This window comes from Gopherus flavomarginatus, chromosome 18 (genome assembly GCF_025201925.1).
Source record: "Gopherus flavomarginatus isolate rGopFla2 chromosome 18, rGopFla2.mat.asm, whole genome shotgun sequence".
Taxonomy (NCBI): domain Eukaryota; kingdom Metazoa; phylum Chordata; order Testudines; family Testudinidae; genus Gopherus; species Gopherus flavomarginatus.
The window spans coordinates 25,080,023-25,093,463 of record NC_066634.1 but is presented as its reverse complement, the minus strand read 5'-3'; the positions used below and the strand labels follow the sequence as shown (position 1 = coordinate 25,093,463).

The following is a 13,441-nucleotide window of genomic DNA, read 5'->3' as shown; positions in this document are numbered from 1 at the left end:
GTGGGCAGAAAGGCACCTGGGGTGTAATGAGGAGTGTATAGTGGTATGGGATGTGTTGAGCAGTAATACCCCTTGGTTCCCCTCCCCTCTTTATATAGAAAGATTCCCTTCCACAGCTGGAATCTCAAGTGATCCCAGTCTATCAAGGTACTGAAAGGTTTATAGTCCCCCAGGAAAACCCTCTCTCCTTTTATTCTCAGAGATGTATGTGAAGCACCTTTCCCCAGCCAAAGAAACATAAGTGCAACTGTTCCTTTTGTTAGTATTAGCACTTGCTGTTATTTGAAAAGGTAGAGCCAGATTATTGTATGCAGTGCACAAAAATAAACAGCTTAATCATGTATGTTTGTGAGAGAGAGAGAGATGCTCCCTTTCCCATTCCCCTATGAAGGCAGTTGTGTAGTACAGAGAGCTGCTTGTATGTATTAGTGTGCCTTCCTCTCTAAGGAGTTCTGTATTTCATGTGATGCAGGGGTTGGGGTGGTAAGTATTCTCTTTTATTGAATAATTCAATTATACGTTTTCCTTTCTTTTCCCCACCACCAAAAAAAAAAAGTCCGGAGACCATCCTTTGATACATTTCATGTAAGGAATGAGTTAATACAGTATGTATACAAACCAAGCGGGATTCTGCCCCTTTGTGTTGACTTGACTTTTAGATTCATGCACCCCACAGATGTGAACTAAAAAAAGTCACAAAAACACACAGTTTTCTCCAAAAATAGGTCTGCTGTGACGTTTAAACGGCACGGGTACCAGAGTGAAAGGTCAGCTAGCCCAAACCCCTTGATTCCATCTAGAAACAGGATGTGGATCCATTACTTTGTTTGCGAACTCCATCCTCATTCCATTATGTTGAAAGCAGGCAGACTGTCCTGTTAAAAATATTTGGTGATCAACTCACAAGTGTGCAAAAAAAATTGTGGCAAAAGAAATCACTGTTTCCCAAATGTCATCACACATTCTCTCCCCCCCCCCGCCCCACCCCAATCCCCTTTTACAGTGTTATAGTTGATACCTGGAGAAGTTTAAGGAGGACAAGTAGTGATGTACAGTATAAGCACACCGTTTATAGGAATCTGTTTTACAATGTCGTAGTTTCTCTTCTGCCTGTGTTTCCATGATCCCTTTGTTTATCCAGTGTATTATGAAAAGTTCATATGTTTGTTCCTCACAATACTTACATGAAATAAATTAGCTCATGTATTCCCTCAGTGTACGATATACTGCCCCCCCCCCCCCCCCAAAAAAAATCCTCAGTCATTCCTTCTGTCCTTCGTATTGAACAAAACCACACATATTGTCCTGGAGTATTCCATCCAGTTTACGTTTTGTGTGAAAAAGACAAAATTAGTTTCTTAAAAGCACGCACAAGTATATTTATGTGGAATTGTGTTGTTTCATTTCCCCCTTGTTTACTCTTCTTCCTCTGCAAAACAAACAAAAAATTAGAAACTTGTGTACATTTGTTAGAAAACGTCAATTATAAAACAGCACAAACACTCATAATCCATTGTCAAAGGCTAGTGGAGGATTTTTATTGCAAATGTTGGTGGATTGTAAAGGGGACTTTCACAATTGAGTAAAATGGGGGGGTGTAAAAATGCAGTTTACTTGTATTATTCCGTTTGCTATTATTTTAGATGTATTTTATAATAGGACCTTTCTCCCTAACATCCTACCTCTGGCAGCTTACTTATGCTATGATGTCATAGGGATTGAAATGTCTCTTTGATCAATGGGCCAGGGTCAGAGCTGGAAAATGTTTACATACCTGGTTAAGGTGTTTCTAGCCCTGACAGTTCATGAGGAGTGAGACCTGACAATATGGATTTCTCCTAATTTTTTAAAGCCATATTATTATTATTTTTATAAAATCTTCATGTTAAACCTCTCAGTTGTTCCACAAAATATAGATAAAAGTTAATTTTTATGCCTCCGTAGTAGATCCTTTTCCAAGCAAAATCTGAAAGGCTTTTTGAGTCTTAATCTACTATTGACTGATGTCATGAGGAGTTTCTGTATCCACTGTCATTGGAACTAGAATGGCCAAATGCAGCTGAGAAACTAGATATTTGGTGGAGGAGAATCTTATACTAATTTCCACTTTATTGGGCTAATGTGCCACTTTTTCGTGGAAATAGGACTTGTTGTAATATCAGAAGCAGTAGAATCTTAAACTGCCAAGTTTTGTGGAATTGTTGAGAGATTTCACAAAATGAACATTCAAGTTTTGGAGTTTTTTAAATGTTAGTAAATGAAGTGACACTCAATCTTTTAACGTTTTCTTCTGATTACAATCTTGCATTTTCAGTTCTGTCATGACTGTAATCCAACACTCAAGACTCTGGCCCCAATCACACGTATAGGCGTGGGTTTAACTTTACTGCTATGAGTAAATCAACGAAATTACTTTTAGTAGTAAATTCAACACATGCCTAAATGTTTGTTAATATTTTTGATTACTTGGTTTCTTCCAGATGGTTTAAGGCAAAGATTTCTAGTTTTAGCAGTTCCTGAATTAGTCACTGATAATGTCAGGTGAGAATTGAAGTGCAGATAGATGAAGCAAGATGGCATTTGGAATGATCTAGTCTTATCACCTGGTATCCTGTGACCGGTTGGATTAGAAGTGATGTGTACCCCTTTGGAAAGTTGAAAGCTTGGGTATAAGGTATTTTATTTTTCAACTGCTGCTTCACAAGATACCAGCCCTTGCAAAAACTAGTGTTGGTCCTTTGGTCTAGCTGTACTTTATGGCATCAGTTGAGAAGTGATTAAAGCAAATCCTAAACCCCAGAACAGTGTCATTTTCAATAGCCTTGTTATACTCCTGGGTTTGTGACATCATCTAGTGCAGTAGCAGTGTCTAGAATATCAAAACAACATTATTACTTCACTGCAGGATCGAGTAACGGGTGGGAAGGAGCCAACTGTCTAAACTCGGTGACTTCAGTAGTTAGCAATCAGGGCAAACACATGCCAAGTGAGAGCTGGATTATGTTTTAAAGCAGTTTGTGAAAGTTTTCCCCAGTATAAAAGTCCCTTCAAAATAGAAAAGAAAAGCAGAGAAGCGTAAGAACGGCCGCACTGGGTCAGATCAAAGGTCCATCTAGCCCAGTATCCTGTCTACCGACAGTGGGCAATGCCAGGTGCCCCAGAGGGAGTGAACCTAACAGGTAATGATCAGGTGATCTCTCTCCTGCCATCCATCTCCACCCTCTGACAAACAGAGATTAGGGACACCATTCCTTACCCATCCCAGCTAAGAGCCATTAATGGACTTAACCTCCATGAATTTATGAGTGAGACCCCTGTTCAGGAATGACATGAGTGTTTTACCTTGGGTTGAGAGGAATGTCTAGTAGAACTCCCTGTGGAGAACCCACAGTTGATGTCTCAGATTGAAGAAAGGCATTGAATGGAAGGTAGTTTGCAGAAAGGCTGAGAAACTTGGGATGGAATTTCTGCTTTAGCCTGAGTGGTTCTGTAGGCAACACAGTACACTCTATTCTTGAGGCCACACCAGTTTGCAAAGTGAATATCCTCCTGGTTTCTCAGTTGACCTTATTCACACTGTTACCATCTTGAGGTAAAAATCCAAGATGGCAACACTCTGAAGGAGCAGAAAAGAGGCAGGTTCTGGCCAGTTCCGTTTTTACTTCAGGATTGTACCGAGTCTCTCAGGGTTTTAGTAAATTAACCAGTATTTGTATTGAGGGAGGTAGGACTTCAAATCATATTGAGATAGACATGTAATTCTCTTAGGTTCCTTTGAAAATCCCATCTTTAATGTAGAGATGTCCTGTCCATCCAGGCCTTCGATGGCCTTTACAGAACTCAAGTAATAACCTAAGACAGTGTGCCACTGCCCACGTTAGAAAGAGCCACAAAGCACCATAAAACAACACAAGATCTCCACCCTGCTGTACATACTGCAAAACCAGGAAAAAGCCTTTTAAACCTTGTTCAGAAAGATGCTATGAATGTACCATTGCATGACTGGACACTTGTTCTCAACTAGAATAGTCTTTTCCCACTCTCACAAGAAGTTTTCTCTATTCCCTGCATATTCAGCTTGTGTAATGACTTTCTTGCTAGTTTTCAGCTGCTATTCTTTTTGCTGATTTTGTTGTGTGGTTTTTTTCCTCCCTTATGGAATGTGCTGTAAAAAAAAATCAGATTATTAATAGAAAACAAAATTCATCTTAAACCCTCCTGATCATACCTTTCTTGAGGTAGAAGAAATACATTTATCCCAAGAATAGGGAAATGTGCTATGCAGTCTAGCTAGGTTTTCATATATTTTGCTTACATTCATGCAAGATTAGAAGTTAATATTTCATGATTGTGAGATTAGATCTTGCAGACTTTTCAGTCCAGTAAACTTCCTGTTAACCTGTGTTTGTGGTTCATTTTCTAACAGAGCCACCCCTTCTATTGCTTTGAAAAGATGCATTTTCTCCACATTTTTTGCATTCTTTTATGCTGACCTCAGTTACCTTGTAGCCATTTTTCTTTCTATGTTAACGTTCAGGTTTTGTAATCTGTGGGTCCATTCCACTAAAACAGATCACACTGTACATGGGATTTCATGCTCAACTGCACCTGTTGTGCAAATAACTATTGTAAAAAGGAAGGTTTTCTATAGTAGTCTGGCAGCCCAGATATTAATTACCATCCTAATTCTCCTCCCCTGTGACCAACACTTTGGGTAAAGCTGTTTTTTATAACGTAAATAAGATACTCCCATGTTTTGTAACAAATGGGTTTATAGAGCAATTTTTTCTTTCCCTTGAGTCAGACAAACTTCCTTCTCTTCCATTTCCAGCTTCCATAGATAGTGAAACCACTTGTTTTCATATGAAGTTGGCAGATGAGGGAGAGCATGTTATTCTGGACCAACTTCTGTAGCTGTGATGAGGAAAATAATTATAAAATCTTTAGCATAACTAGTAAATTATCTCAGTTACAGCTGTCAGTTATGTCCACTGTGCAAAATGTTCTCATAATTTGTCAGTTTCATACGAGTTTTTCCAAGTTCATCCAAGTATTTAGTTACATGAAATAGAACTTTGTAAATATTTATCCCTTAATTTTTCTAAGCCATTTTGAATTATTTTTAAAAAGCACCTGAATTGTTTTTAGTAGACACTTTTGCGTAGTAGAAATGCTGCTATTACATAAAACATGTTGTTTTTTCCTGTATTCACATGAAACGGATATTGTTAAAACAGAGGGCAAAAAATGAATATTTAAGGGCAGGGGATGTATTCAGCTCACAAGTGCAAGATTATTCTGAGCAAAATTCTTTCTTAGCTCTCTTTTCTGCATAATATTGCATTATAGCGCTTTAATCCCCATAATCCCAATGGATGATTTAACATTCCAGATGTGCATAGATACAAACACACCTGATGCGACTAAACACCTGTTCAACTTCAGTTCATCAGAAAAAGTCAGTCAACGTTCTGAAATAGTTTGGATAAATGTGACATTCTCATTTCTGTAAATTCTAACAGTATGTGGCAGTGAAAAACCTTGAGCATACTCCAATTTTCCTGTTTTTACATAAAAACCATGTATTATTTTTGCTACTTATTCCTATAATTTAAAAAATCTTTGTAAACAGCTGGTGTCCCTTTTTAAAATCGATTACAATATAATGATTAAAAAGAAGAAAACAGACAACTTGAAATTGTGTTCCAAAAGGCCACACTTTTTTTTTTCGGATTTATGCTGGTGTGAATATTTTTGTTTTCTCTGCTGCTGTCATTTGAGAGAGTTCACCTTTATGACACTGTATCTGCTTGAGGTGGCAGCTGGTTCATAGTACTGTGTTTAGGTCATTACTATGATTGTGAGGTCATAGATGTAGTGCTATGGATAAAGTTCAGCATTCTGCTAAGATAGCAGCACGCTCTGTACTGGAGACGGCCCTTGATAGAAAAAGTGTGAAGAGACTATAGGAAGGCCACAGGATGGGTACACACTTAGCTAAGGATTTTCCCACAGTCGGCATTCTTCTCTACAAATATGTTTGCCATTTTACCAACTTGGCTTCTTACCACAGTGAATGCAAATAGTGAACTAGCTTATGAAATTAGCACAGCCTTGGCACTTTATAATCATTTTTATTCAAACTTTTTAATTCGTAGTTTTACTCACCCTAACTTTCAGGTGCCACTATAATTTGCCAGATTTCAGATTCTGATGTTATTTTCTATTTTGTTTGTGTGAAAACCCAAAACCAAAGTTAATGGTGAAATTATATTAAGCCCTCTAGAGTCCTTCTGTCCAAAGAGCTCACAGCACTTTCCCAAACACTATTGAATTAACTCTCAGATGCTCGCTCTGAGGTAGGTATTATTATCCCCATTTTACAGACTGGGAAATTGAGGTTAAGATAGCGTTTCCCAAACTTTGTTGGCCACAGAACACTTTTTAGCCTATTATGGAACACTTATAATATTATTTTATAGTCGTTTGGTTTTCAAGTAAAAAAATTGCATTATTTATGCTCAAATATATTTTATTTTATAAAACAAAGCAACAATACAAATTTAAAATAACTTGAACTAAGAATTTCTAACTGGAAAGCGCGTATAAAGGAGTACAAAAATCAAGTGCAAGGGTCTTTCACGGAACACTTATTCACGTCGTGCAGGACACCAGTGTTCCACGGAAACGCTGGGTTAAGAGATTAAATAATGGGACCAAAGCTACTAAAATGAGTCGGTGGCAGAACCCAAGTTAAGGAATTCAGGAATATATGGCTCCTGGCCCCATGGTGGGTGCTATGCTGTGCCATTTCTCCCAAGACTTTGCTTGATATCTAAACATTTGTATAAAAGTGATTTATTAGACTCTCTTTTATTCTATTGAATTTGCGTACAATGATGAAGTAACTTGTTTCACCAGAATTAGTTCTGTTTAGAGTCCCAGCAACTGTTTCACAAATTGCCTCGCAGTAGCCACAGGCTTTTACAGTTACTTCCAGATTGGCCTCTTTTTTTTTCATGGCATTTGTTATTCACAAATGCCATGATAGAACAGGCTGATACATTCTTTTCTCCAAACTGTACATAGGTCAAAGTAATTCAAAGTGGAGCTGAAGAACTGTGTACTTTACTCAACAAAAATGACAGTTGTTCTGACTGCTGGGAATTGCAATTAGGGTAATTGCAACCTGATATTGATGGAAGCACTTGTTCCTGTTTAAAGCCAACAGGGAAGGTAGGAAATGAAGAGCAGCCTTGCAATGCCCAGTTGGCAGGGGCTTCAGGGAAGGTAATTCTGATTTAAGCAGAGCAGTGCTAATGGGAATAGTCATTTTTCCCTGTGGATAATAGCATGCATGCCAAAACATACTTTGTTGAATGAATTTTCCATACCACCGCAGGCCTTTAAAATAGTGGCTCATCAGCAGTTGCCATAGGAGCATATTAATACTCTAAATAGCTTGCCCAGCTTGTTTTTTCTCACAAGATAGTCTGCGCTGGTGTGTTTTTTTTGTTGGTACTATATCCAGCTACACACTGGACACTGCTTGGTTGATGGAAGTATTCCGTCAATCTAGCTACCACCTATTGATAAGAAGGATTTACTACGGGTCTACACTAGAATGGTGCAGCTGTGCCACAATAGCATTTCTAGTGTAGATATACCCTGAGTCTCTTGAAGCCCAGTGCATGATTGTTCTTGTTAGTTTTTTTATTTTTCTGTATTATTCTCCCATCTGATTGTAAATGTCTGAAATAATGGGGTTTCCGTTGTTTCTGGGATGCTAGTATTCATAGATTCATAGACTCTAGGACTGGAAGGGACCTCGAGAGGTCATCGAGTCCAGTCCCCTGTCCACATGGCAGGACCAAATACTATCTAGACCATCCCTGATAGACATTTATCTAACCTACTCTTAAATATCTCCAGAAATGGAGATTCCACAACCTCCCTAGGCAATTTATTCCAGTGTTTAACTACCCTGACAGGAACTTTTTCCTAATGTCCAACCTAAATCTCCCTTGCTGCAGTTTAAGCCTATTGCTTCTTGTTCTATCATTAGAGGCTAAGGTGAACAAGTTTTCTCCTTCCTCCTGATGACACCCTTTTAGATACCTGAAAACTGCTGTCATGTCCCCTCTCAGTCTTCTCTTTTCCAAACTAAACAATCCCAATTCCTTCAGCCTTCCTTCATAAGTCATGTTCTCAAGACCTTTAATCATTCTTATTGCTCTTCTCTGGACTCTCCAATTTTTCCACATCTTTCTTGAAATGCGGTGCCCAGAACTGGACACAATACCCCAGTTGAGGCCTAACCAGCGCAGAGTAGAGCGGAAGAATGACTTCTCATGTCTTGTTTACAACACACCTGTTATAAAAGTATAAACACAGTTTCATTTCTTTGTGAAGCTGCCATTTTAAATTAGCTGCAACTCCATGAAAAATGTTGGTTCATCTAGTCCAGGGTTGATTTTTCTACTTTCTAGAAGGAGTTAGATTCACCAGTGTCCTGGGTCCCTTGTGATTGCAGAAATCAGTCATGGAGGATTCGCCTGGCTGATCCTAACATAGTGCCTTCTCAGTGCTACAGAGGAAGATGAAAACCAACTAGCCACTCCCAAGGCAAATACAGTGTTAGAACTCAGGGATTCTTGCCTTCTCTCTGACTGCTCTAAAGGGAGGAAAATCTTCCATGTTATGTGTACTCCTAGTGTCTCGTATGTTTTCGATTTGTCACGTGTGCGGTTAAACTTTGGAAGTGTTTCCTTGGAAATTATAACTTGTTGAGATTTGGTGACCTTAGAGGGGCTTTTGTTTTTAACTAGTAGCGAAGCATAATTTGTTGTGGGATGGAGAAAGGATTGTCAGGCACCTGGTATTGTACTGAACCATTATTTTGAGATTCTGGAGTGTCTGAGGTAATTGTTGTGGGGACAAAGGAAAATGACTACTGCAAGGGGAAATGACAGTTATTTAACCTTTTTTTTCTCATTGGCTTTATACATTTATTATTTGAAATGTGTATACAGTCTGAATTCACCAGATCCAGGCATTCTCACTTTGTGCCATTTGGATGTGTGGAACATGAACCTTACATGGGCACTGAGTACTTTCAGTGAATAGTTGAAGTTTATTCAGCTGGTGCTTGCCTTTCAAAATTCCACATGCTTGCAGGAACAGGTAGACCTGCAGCAAGCCTGATTGTGAATTGAACAAATCTGTTGTTCAAATGTTGCAAATACAAACCAAAACAGGATTGGAATTTTGGATTATAGTGGGAATGGATGGCTCAGAGAAATTGGCAATGGTGGGATCGGGGGTGTTTGGTCTCTAAGCGGCTAGAGCTGGTTTCCATTCAATCCTAGCGGAAGATGACCAAATGTTGTTTTCTAATGTCCGTTCAGCTGTCCTTGTAATGAGTTGCAGGGCCTTAGTCCATTCAAAATAACTTCAGAAGTGTTAACTGCATTGCTCGCTGTCTGGGAGACATTGGGGTGTGGATGAGGGCTAAGTGGCTGAAACTCAACCAGATAAGACTGTGGTGATGTTGGTCGGATTGGTGAGTTTACCAGAGGAGATGGTAGGAATTATTTCTTTCCCTTCAAGGTGTGCAACTACCTGTGGTTGACCTGGTTCCTGACCTGGGGATGGCGATGTCTAATGAGATTCCTACCTGCTGCTAGAGGAGCAGGTAACAGCTATAGCTGCTTTGGCAGCTAGGAAGTTGTTCCTGTTCCTTTCAGATGTAGACTCTGCCACTGTCATCTCTGCCTCTGAAATCAGATACTGTCATGTACTCTACATGTAGATACTTCTTAAATCTATTTGGAAACTGCAGCTGGTGCAGAATTTGTCGGCTTGCTTGTTAATCAGTGTTTATTTTTGGGCGCACATTAGACCTGTGATGCATGACCTGCCGTAGCTGCATGTTGAATTGATTTTAAGATGTTGGTTTTGACTTATACAGCTGTAAATTGTCTGGGATCTCCCTGTCTAAGAAATGCCTCTTCCCCATGACACTGTCATAGCTGCAGTCAAAGGAGGCACCTGAACTGGAGTCTCATCAGTATAGGCTGGAGGGGTTTGTTGGCAGAATGTTTTTTATTAAGGCCATGGGACTTTAGAACTCGCATTCTCCCAAGGTCCCGATTAACCTACCGGTGTATTACAGTGCCTGTCTGTTAGGGTGACCATAAGTCCCGTTTGGCCAGGACAGTCCCTTTTTTAAACCTTGTCTCGGCTGTCCCATTTTTGGCAAAAGTGAGCGTTTGTCCCTTTTGCTTTTACCAACTTGATCAGTTGGCAAGAGAAAACTGGACAGATGCCCACTTTTGTCAAAAAAGTGGCGTGCTGTGGGAGGAACGTGTGGGGGAATGAGCAGAGATGCCAGCCCCTTGCAGGGGGGCACGGCTTGTGCAGGGGGCAGGCAGGGTTCCAGCGACCCCAGCCTCTTGGGGGGTGGTGGTAGAGGACAGACGGGGGTACCAGTGACCCCAGCCTCATGGGGGGGTAGGGAGCAGCTGGTGCTATCCCTGTGCGGGGGAGGGGCACTCAGGCCAGCCCCGTGCTGGGGTGGGGAGAGGGCTCGAGCCAGCCCCGTGTGGTGTCCCATTTTCCCTTTGGGAAATATGGCCACTCTACTGTCTGTCCTCCCTGGCCTTGCGGGGAGATTGGTGTTGAGCAGGGCTTGTGGTAACAGGGGGTCGATTAATTTCTGTTTACATGATCAGTGAGTTATTTGATTTAATCTGGTGGTATTGATTACTCTGTTCATTTATGTAATGTAGAAATTACCAAGGGCATCCAGAGTCCTGGAGGGGGATGGGGGGATGCCCTTTTACCATTTGTAAAATCCAGATAAATCATTCCCCAAAATCACAAACAGACCAGGCCCCTTGGTGGCAGAGTCTCAGCATGGAGGTGGAATGACTGAAGTCCCTTCTTTCCCCAGAGCTCGTCTCTCTGTGGAAGGGGTGAGACACATTAGCAGGGGGCCATGTAGAGAGTGGAACTTTGTACCATTGCTTCTGTACCTGATCTGCAGCTAAAGGCACTGTTTTGGTTTCAGTTTCTAGGGCTGTCCATCTTCGCATCTTTCAACAGCAGTGAAATTAATAGGAGATGTTTTTGTAGAGGAGGCAAGATGATTGTCCTAAAAGCTGTTTCTGTTTGAATTCTTGCCACTGAAAAGTAGTAACGGCACCATTATTGTTGTGCTTTGCCTTTAACAGAAAAGGAGGGGGAGATCTTGTAATGGATTTTAGACTGAACGCTCGCTGGGGTGGGGACAGTGCCTTCCAAGATGTCTGCACAGCACCAAGCTAATCTTGGGCACGTCTGCCAAATAAATTACAATGAAGACAACATAGAAAGATCGTAGAAGAAATGGTGGTAGGGGACAACCTTGGTTCGAGTGATCATGAGCTGATTCAGTTCAAACTAGATGGAAGGATAAACAAATGTAGATCTGGGATTAGGGTTTTCGACTTCTTGAGGGCTAATTTTAAAGAGTTAAGGAAATTAGTTAGGGAAGTGGATTGGACGGAGGAACTTGTGGATTTAAATGCGGAGGACGCCTGGAATTACTTTAAGTCGCAGCTGCGGAAATTGTCGGAAGCCTGCATCCCAAGAAAGGGGAAAAAAACCATGGGCAGGAGTTGTAGGCCAAGCTGGATGAGCAAGCAACTCAGAGAGGGGATTAGAAAAAAGCAGAAAGCTTACAGGGAGTGGAAGAAAGGCAGGATTAGCAAGGGAAGCTACCTTGGTGAGGTCAGAACATGTAGGGATAAAGTGAGGAAGGCTAAAAGCCGCATTGAACTAGACCTTGCAAAGGGAATCAAAACCAATAGTAAAAGGTTCTACAGCCACATAAATAAGAAGAAAACAAAGAAAGAAGAAGTGGGGCCGCTATACACTGAGGATGGAATGGAGGTTAAGGATAACCTAGGCATGGCCCGATATCTAAATAAGTACTTTGCCTCAGTTTTTAATAAGACTAGTGAGGAGTTTAGCGATGATGGAGGGATGATAAACGGGAATGTGGATATGGAAGTGGATATTACCGCAACTGAGGTAGAGGCCAAACTTGAACAGCTTAATGGGACAAAATCGGAGGACCCGGACAATCTCCATCTGAGGATATTAAAGGAACTGGCGCATGAAATTGCGAGCCCATTAGCGAGAATTTTTAAGCAATCGATAAACTCGGGGGTTGTGCCGTATGACTGGAGGATTGCTAACGTAGTTCCTATTTTTAAGAAAGGGAATAAAAGTGATCCGAGTAATTATAGGCCTGTTAGCTTGACGTCTGTAGTATGTAAGGTCTTAGAAAAAATTTTAAGGGAGAAAGTAGTTAAGGACATAGAGGTCAATGGTAATTGGGACGAATTGCAACATGGATTTACTAAAGGTAGATCGTACCAAACCAATCTGATCTCCTTCTTTGAGAAGGTGACGGATTACTTAGATAAAGGAAATGCGGTAGATATAATTTACCTCGATTTCAGTAAGGCGTTTGACACGGTTCCGCATGGGGAACTGTTAGTTAAATTGGAAAAGATGGGGATGAATATGAAAGTTGTAAGGTGGATAAGGAACTGGTTAAAGGGGAGACTCCAGTGGGTCGTATTGAAGGGTAAACTGTCAGGCTGGAAGGAGGTCTCTAGTGGAGTCCCTCAAGGATCGGTTTTGGGACCGATCTTATTTAACCTTTTTATTACTGACCTTGGCACAAAGAGCGGGAATGTGCTAATAAAGTTTGCGGATGACACAAAGCTCGGGGGTATTGCTAACACGGAGAAGGACAGGGATACTATTCAGGAAGATCTGGACCACCTTGTAAACTGGAGTAATAGTAATAGGATGAAATACAATAGTGAAAAGTGCAAGGTCATGCACTTAGGAATTAATAATAAGAATTTTGGATATACGTTGGGGGCGCATCAGTTGGAAGCGACAGAGGAGGAGAAGGACTTTGGGGTATTGGTTGATAGCAGGATGACTATGAGCTGCCAATGCGATATGGCTGTTAAAAAAGCAAATGCGATTTTAGGATGCATCAGGCGAGGTATTTCCAGCAAGGATAAGGAGGTGTTAGTACCGTTATATAAGGCATTGGTGAGATCTCATCTGGAATACTGTGTGCAGTTCTGGTGTCCCATGTTCAAGAAGGATGAATTCAAACTGGAACAGGTCCAGAGACGGGCTACTAGGATGATCCGAGGAATGGAAAAACTGCCTTATGAAAGGAGACTCAAAGAGCATGGCTTGTTTAGCCTGACCAAAAGAAGGCTGCGGGGGGATATGCTTGCTCTATATAACTATATCAGGGGGGTTAACATTAGGGAGGGAGAGGAATTATTTAAGTTTAGTACTAATGTAGGCACGAGGACGAATGGGTACAAACTGGATATAAGGAAGTTTAGACTTGAAATTAGAC

General features: G+C 40.8%; 1 protein-coding gene across 7 annotated transcripts in view; it reads left to right on the top strand.

Moving 5' to 3' along the window:
- Window positions 1-13,441, top strand: part of ZC3H4 (zinc finger CCCH-type containing 4) — a 33,665-nt gene that overhangs the window by 785 nt on the left and 19,439 nt on the right. The window contains exon 1 of one of the 7 annotated variants that reach the window (XM_050928394.1): window positions 9,522-9,694. The exons of the other annotated variants lie outside the window; for them this stretch is intronic. The gene's annotated coding sequence lies outside the window, so the exon portion shown is untranslated. Of the gene's footprint in view, window positions 1-9,521; window positions 9,695-13,441 lie in introns of those variants that run through there. 7 annotated transcript variants of the gene reach the window in all.